The sequence below is a fragment of the Quercus suber genome, unplaced genomic scaffold (genome assembly GCF_002906115.3).
Source record: "Quercus suber isolate HL8 unplaced genomic scaffold, Cork oak 2.0 scaffold_443, whole genome shotgun sequence".
In the NCBI taxonomy this organism is placed as follows: Eukaryota; Viridiplantae; Streptophyta; class Magnoliopsida; order Fagales; family Fagaceae; genus Quercus; species Quercus suber.
In genome coordinates, this window is record NW_027069894.1 from 179,830 (window position 1) to 187,111 (window position 7,282).

Genomic DNA, 7,282 nt, shown 5'->3' on the forward strand with positions numbered 1-7,282 from the left:
TGAATGCCATCATTAGGGGAGCAGCATTGAAGGGGGAAATTCAAGATTTTTCCTTATGTAAAAAGGGGCCTAAGATTACTCACATTTTCTTTGCAGAGATTGCTTGTTGTTTTGCAGGTCAACTTTGGTGGAGTGTGAGAAAATACAAGAACTTCTGTCTTATTATGAAGCTCCTCGGGGCAAATGATCAACAAAAATAAGACTACCTTATTTTTTAGTGGTAATACTATGAGCAGATGCAATAAGCTATTAAGTTATATCTACAGGTTCCGACAATACAACATTATGAGAAGTATTTGGGGCTCCCTTCGTTTGTGGGGTGAGGAAAGAAAGCATGTTTTACCCAACTTAAGGAAAGAATTTGGGCCAAAATGCAAGGGTGGAAGGAAAAGCTTTTGTCTCAAGCTGGGAAGGAGGTGATGATCAAGGCGGTGGTTCAAGCTATTCTCACATATTCTATGAGTGTATTCAAGCTCTCGGTTGGTCTATGCAAAGATATTAAGCCATGATCCGAAAGTTCTGGTGGGGCCAAAGTAATGCTAAGAAAATTCACTGGGTTAAATGGAGGACGCTTTGTTCTTCAAAATCCATGGGTGGTATGGGTTTTAGAGAGATACAAAAATTTAATAATGCTTACTTGCTAAACAGGTGTGGAGGTTGCTTCATCAATAGGATACACTACTATTCAAGGTTTTTAGTACTAAGTATTTTCTGTTTGGGAATATACTTGAAGGTAATGTCCATCCTCGATGTTCTTATGCATGGCGAAGCATTTCACAAGCGCGTGATGTCATTAATAAAGGCATTGATCTCTTCTCTACCCTTCTCCTTTGCCCAAAACCCAACTATGAAAATCAAACCCGATAACTATTTCTCCCCTTCCTCTCTCTTCTCTAATCTGAAAATCAAACGCTCTTTTTTTTCAATTTAAAATTTTAAAATTGATTAATAATAAACTAATACTAGTGAGTGATAGAAAGGATTCTATAAAATAAAAAAATTTTGAGTGATAGAAAGAGCTACACGCCTAGGTTTATTGTGAAATATTAAAGGTAAAACTACTGCTTGATTTTAAACAACGGGAGAACTTTTAAACTATGGGAGAACTTTTTAACTATCTTATATTTGAGGGAGGCGGGGAAGGAGGAGAAGTTATGCAATCCTCATGAAGGACCACATCAACAATAACCAATAATTCTCTACTCCAGAATATAATGTCATGTGTCCAATTTAATGAGTCATTATCTAATCACGCCCTTTCAAATAATAAAATAAATAAAACATCTCAATTATTTCATTATTTCCTGAGACTCAAATATTCTGATCCATCAACTTCAATCCATCGCCTTCCTTCTATAATTGCCATGGCTGTTGGGTACAATTTTTTATTATTATTATTTTTATGGGAGGAATTATTTTGTATTAGTTCACTATATATAATAAGTAAAAACTGTACACTACTTGAGCTCAAGATACAGATAACAATAAGATAGGCCCTACGAACTATGGAAGAAGGCTTTCTTCATGAACATATGCTTATGTTTATTTTTTTGATGAATATCATATGGTTATGTTTTGGTTGATTATCCATAAGACATAACATGTTTACGGGAAATTCTGGGCCACGTGACTAGAAAAAATGAACAACTTATAAAAGATTTTGTTAACAAATGCTCTAATAAGAATATTCGTTTAGGAAATATTTTTCAAAACCTTAAAAAAAAAGAAAAATGAATAACTGATTTTTTGACAATTTTTTGTATATTTCATAAAAGTTCTTTAAATACTCCCTAAAAATATTCATTACAAATATCTTAAGAGCAACTGTTAACAAAACTATTTATAAAAGCCATAAGCTTTGTGGACAATAGATCTCCTTTTGTTGAACATTGACTTCCTTACTTAAGAGCGCTGGTCGTGCATGCTAGCGTTATTATTAAATGGCAACATAATTAAGTAACTTGGATGAAATTATTCAGTGCATAGCTTCCTCTACTTCACGTGCGAATCCTGTTTACATGAGATCTATATTTATTCTTTTGATAAATTTAAACCTAAGAAACAAAGGGAAAGCAATCAGCGCTACAAACATCATCAATAGCAGTAGCATTGGCTGCAGCATTGTACATATTACTAGTTCAGCAAAACTTTCAACTCAAAAAACACTTGCTAAATTCTAAATTGTCTCTGATCAAGGATGAAATTAGATCAGCTCATTTGGTTTCTATATTTATTTGAAAGGGGATATATATATAGTACATCTCATATATCAAAAAAGTGATTGCTTTTTTAAGTTAATGACCACCCATTAACTATTGGATCTTGTTATTCCAACATTTGATATTTCAACATTTAGAGTTTATTGAAAAAGATTATAAAAAAAAAAACATTTGGAGTTTGTAATTATGTTGGTTTAAAATTTTTTTTCTTTTATAGATATGATAATATTTTAACTTATGACGTTCACTTTATGAATACTCTTTATTATAAGGCCAACATACCAACTGATTTTTAATGTAGAAAAAGTTTAAACTTGTTAAGTTAATTGGAACCGTAGTTTCCTAAAAATTTAAATAAGCAAATAATTTGAAGAGTAAAAATTGTAACTTAAAGTTAAAACCTTATAATTTGAGTTTATGTAACAAATTAAACCCTTTAACCATGAGGTTTTATCAATAAACAAATTATACCTCTGCCTATTTAAGTGAAATAATACTGTATTTGATTTATATATATATATATATTAATGGTTAATTTATTATTTCTGAAATCTAAATATTTAATTTCTTTCAAAACTAATAGAAGTAATTTGTTCAAAACTATAAGGTTCAATTTGTTACACCGAAAAATTTTAGGATTCAAAGTGGGCTAAACTTGTGTACAATTACACATTACCTTAAGTTTTATTTCTTAGGTTTCTTTTTTAAAATTCTATCATGTGGCTACATAACTAAAAAAATACTTTTATTTCATAAAAAAAATGATACATAACAGAATTTTAAGAGAGAAACCTAAAGAATAGCACATAAGTATTATACATAAGTCTTGCCCATTTAAAATATAAATTTTCAAAACTATAAATAAAAAAATTAAAATGAAATATCCTTTAGTGGCTAGGAATTTATTAGATTTTTTTTTTACATAAAAATTTACCAGAAAATTGATTTATTTCATAATAGATGATTTTATGGTACCGCAAGATTTAATTCTACCAAATTTGATAGAATCTTTTGAATTTGAGTAATGCTAGATGCAAAGCCTTTTTTTCAACCACAGAATTGACAAATTATTTTCGGCCGTTCCCATCTGGATTATACTATTATTAAGAAATTGATACCGAGATAATTTTGAAATATTATGTGAAAATTTGCGGTTTTAAATTAAACCAATGTACAAGGCATGTACAGTTAAACTTTTCTCTCAATTAAAGTAAAAGAAAATTTCATTCAACCAAAAAAAAAAAAATTCTAATTGCCTATAGAGACAACGAATTTAACCAAATTCTATTAAACAGTACTAATTAAACTGAAACAACCAAAAAGCAAAATTAAACAAGATCAAATTCTACTGAGCTTAATTATTGAAACTGTATTGGATTGTGCTACCAAATAAAGGCTCGAGTCGTGGTACCAAGAATTTTATTTTCTTTAGATACAACAAATCATTCAACATGTTGCTGGTTAACCAATTGGTGTAAATGTGGCTTCTTAATTTTAGTTTCTATAAAACACTAACGAGGTATAACTCAGTAATTGAAGCCTCATTTGCTGAGTGTTGGACATAGCTTCCTTTGGAATGATTGGACCTTGAGATGTCTGATTCAAAGTTACTGTGCATAAAGAATGCAGGTTAATTGTGATGGTACTGGAAGAGTGATAGAGTAGCTATTAAGCATAAGAACAGTCATAGCCATGGTTGGCCTATCAGTTGCTCTCTCTTGAACACATATATAGTAAACTAATGTGGATACATCTCATTATTTCAGTTATTGAGCTATGTTTTAATGTGGGATCAATAATATTAATATGTGAAACAGTGCCCTCCCTCCAATTTTTCCACGCCTGCAAGATACAATTCAATGGGCAGACATTATATCAGTGAAAACTATTCTATGAGCAAATGCGGAAGCAAACATTATATCAATTATTGGGCAATGTCTTAATGTGGGGTCTATAATATGTGAAGCAGTTCCGTCCTCCAATTTTTCCATGCCTGCATATAATTAATAGGAAGACGTAAAATCAAAGAAAACTATTCTATGAGCAATTTACCCTTAACTGTAGTGTAGTTGCAATGTCCCCCAAACTACGAGGAAAAAAATAATAATAATATATATTCTAACTGAAAAATTGGTTATAAGAGTTGTATCCATTAATTGTATTAGGAAGTCTGTCAATGTTAACCAAAAAAAAAAAAAAATCAAACTTCCATCATTTACTTGAAAAAAATTTGACTTTTCCATTAAATTTGATGGAGTTTCTAACAAAAAAATGGGTAAGGGAGGAACATTGCTTAGTTTTGAAATTTAAGGAAATTAAACAATTCAAATACATCATATATAAGAGGGGAAATGCACTTAATTGCAACTTTTATTTTTCTAATTTCATGTGTATGTACTAATACTACACTCAAATAAAGGGAAGTGTACTAAAATCGATTAACTTATAAGGTCCTCCACATTTTCTCCATTTTGAAAACAATTGTTCTTTAGTCCACTCAATATTTTCAATACTAACACATCAAAACTAAAAACATTAAACTTTATTGAAAATTGTCTATGCATTGCATATTCTAGAACCATATATCCACTACATGATCAGCATTAATAATATTAGTTGATGTTATTTCCAAGAAAGAAAATAGAAATTAGCTCTCCGCTCTCAAGATACTTACTACGTCCTCACAATTCTACTTGTGTTCTCTTGAGTTTGATCTAGTAAAAACAATTTTGCTATGCCAAAGTCTGAAATATTGGGATTCAGTTCTTTGTCTAAAAGTATGTTGCTAGTTTTAAGATCAAGATGAATAATTCGTAGCCGAGAATCTTCATGAAGGTATAGAAGCCCTCGAGCAATACCTCCTATGATTTTGTATCACTTTTCCCAATTCAAATGTACACGCTTGATGGGATCTGTGTAACACATCAAACATAGATTTAGTTAAATAAAATATGTCAGATGTATTTTCAAACAAGACATGTATCCTAAAAGAAAATTTATGAACACAACTTGATAAAGAGAAGTGCAAACATACCTAATAGGAAGTGATCAAGGCTTGTATTTGGCACAAACTCATATATCAAAAGCCTTTCATTCCGCTCCATGCAAAACCCAGAGTCTAACTAAATTACGGTGCTGAAGTTTGACAACCAATAGAACCTCAATTTTAAATTCTAGATCTCTTTGTCCAGAATTTGTTTATAGCCTTTTTACCACGATAACTTGTCCATTATAGAGCATACCCTGATGATATATATAAGAATAAATTCTTGCAATCATATGGGAATTAGATATTTTTAACCAGTAATGGTACATTTTTTTGTCCATGATATTATACTATATAATTACCTTGTAAACAGCCCGAATCCACCTTTTCCAAGCTTATTTGCTTCAGAAAATCATCTGTTGCAACACTAATAGTGCTAAAGTCGAATTACAAGGATTCCACTCTTCGAATTTCATCATCAACATCTTTACACAAGGAACAAGTCAATACTTACATTAATCAATCAAGTTCATTATTTAAGGACTATTTAAAATACATACGCGTACCATACTAATGATAGAAATGGTTTTTTTTTTTTTTTTTTTTCCAATTTTTTTAATGGAAGTCAATTCTTGACAGAAAATTTTGATTCAGCGTTACTAGATGGGAGCTCAGTACCTTCAATTTAGGATTATGTTCCTCATTCCTTTTTCTTTTCTTTTTTTGGGAAATTGTGGGAAGTTGTCCAAGTAGTATCAATGAATTGTAATCCCAAAATTATTCCTAGGACCCATGGAAATATTTCCATCGATCAATTAGGTACGCATATTTAATTTGTTATTTCCTAGCCGATCGATATACACAACGCCTAGCTAACTTTTTGAATAACCTATTACAAAACCAAATTTTCACTTACTTTCTGGTTTCTCCTTTGGCCTCCTCACTCTTAAACAGACGGAGATACAGATGGGCACGATTAGTACAACAAAGGCAACAGATGCTACAACTATAATGATGACATTCCGTGGAGTGTTGCTCCCATTCCCTGCAAAAATAAACCGAAAATATATTCGCATTAGAACATTCTGAGGGATAAGTTCCTGAATTAATTAGCATTAATTTACAAACCTAAGCACAACAAACCATTAATGGTGGAGCTGTGGTAGAGTCAATGAACGAAGAGATCTCAAACCTGATATCACAGCTAGGTAGAAGTACTCTCCCACCTATCTAAAATAGCATCTAAAATAGCGTTATGCAAGCATTTATTGCAGTCTTTCTGAGACAAATCAGGTGTGCACTGCGCAAGTGCATATAATGTCGTAAAGTCTGGTGCGAATGTGCGATTGCACTTCCTACTGCATACTTACGCAGAGAACCACCTGCTGCAGCTTCATTGCTTAGGTTACTCAACAAGTAACTGATATCATCATCGAATTGAGGCACATAATTGGCAGATACGTTCTTCGGGTTCAACAGAGAGATAGAAGGACTAGTTTCCACGATTCCAAAAATTGAACTGTTTTGAGTAACGTAACATACATAGGGACACAGCTGTGTGAGAAGACTGGAAGAGTTCTTGAGGCACCAGCGACTATCATCTGGCTTAACATCTCCTCTACAAGCTGTTTCTGAGTCTTGGCCATAAGAGGAATAGTAGAAACCATAATCAATTGTGGTGTTGGAGTAGAGGGAGTAGAGGACTTGATTGAGGTTTTTCTCGTAGGTACTGTTGCTGGTGAAGTTACCATCATCGCTCAAACAAAAATTATATAGGAAGGCTGGCTGCGCAGACCCCTGAATGAGAATCAAAATGGCAGAGAGGAGGAAAATTAATATTGAGGAAACCACTGCCATTTATTCCAGTTAAATTAACTGGAAACTTGTTATATCCACATAGGTTTTTATAGAAAAGTGTGGGGCTTTTAGCTAACAATTTTATTTATTTTATAGATTTTTCCCCAACAATTTTATTTATTTTATGAGTATCGATATCATCACTAATTATTTTACAACATTATTACAAATTGCTGATATGACCGATTCCTAATAGTTTTCATTTGAGTCCACCAATAAC

At 31.9% G+C, this 7,282-nt stretch overlaps 1 pseudogene; it reads right to left on the reverse strand.

Annotated features, from left to right (window-relative positions):
* Window positions 1–3,720: 3,720 nt before the first annotated feature.
* On the reverse strand, window positions 3,721–7,062 carry LOC111993970 (cysteine-rich receptor-like protein kinase 44; annotated as a pseudogene).
* Between the last annotated feature and the right edge of the window lie 220 nt (window positions 7,063–7,282).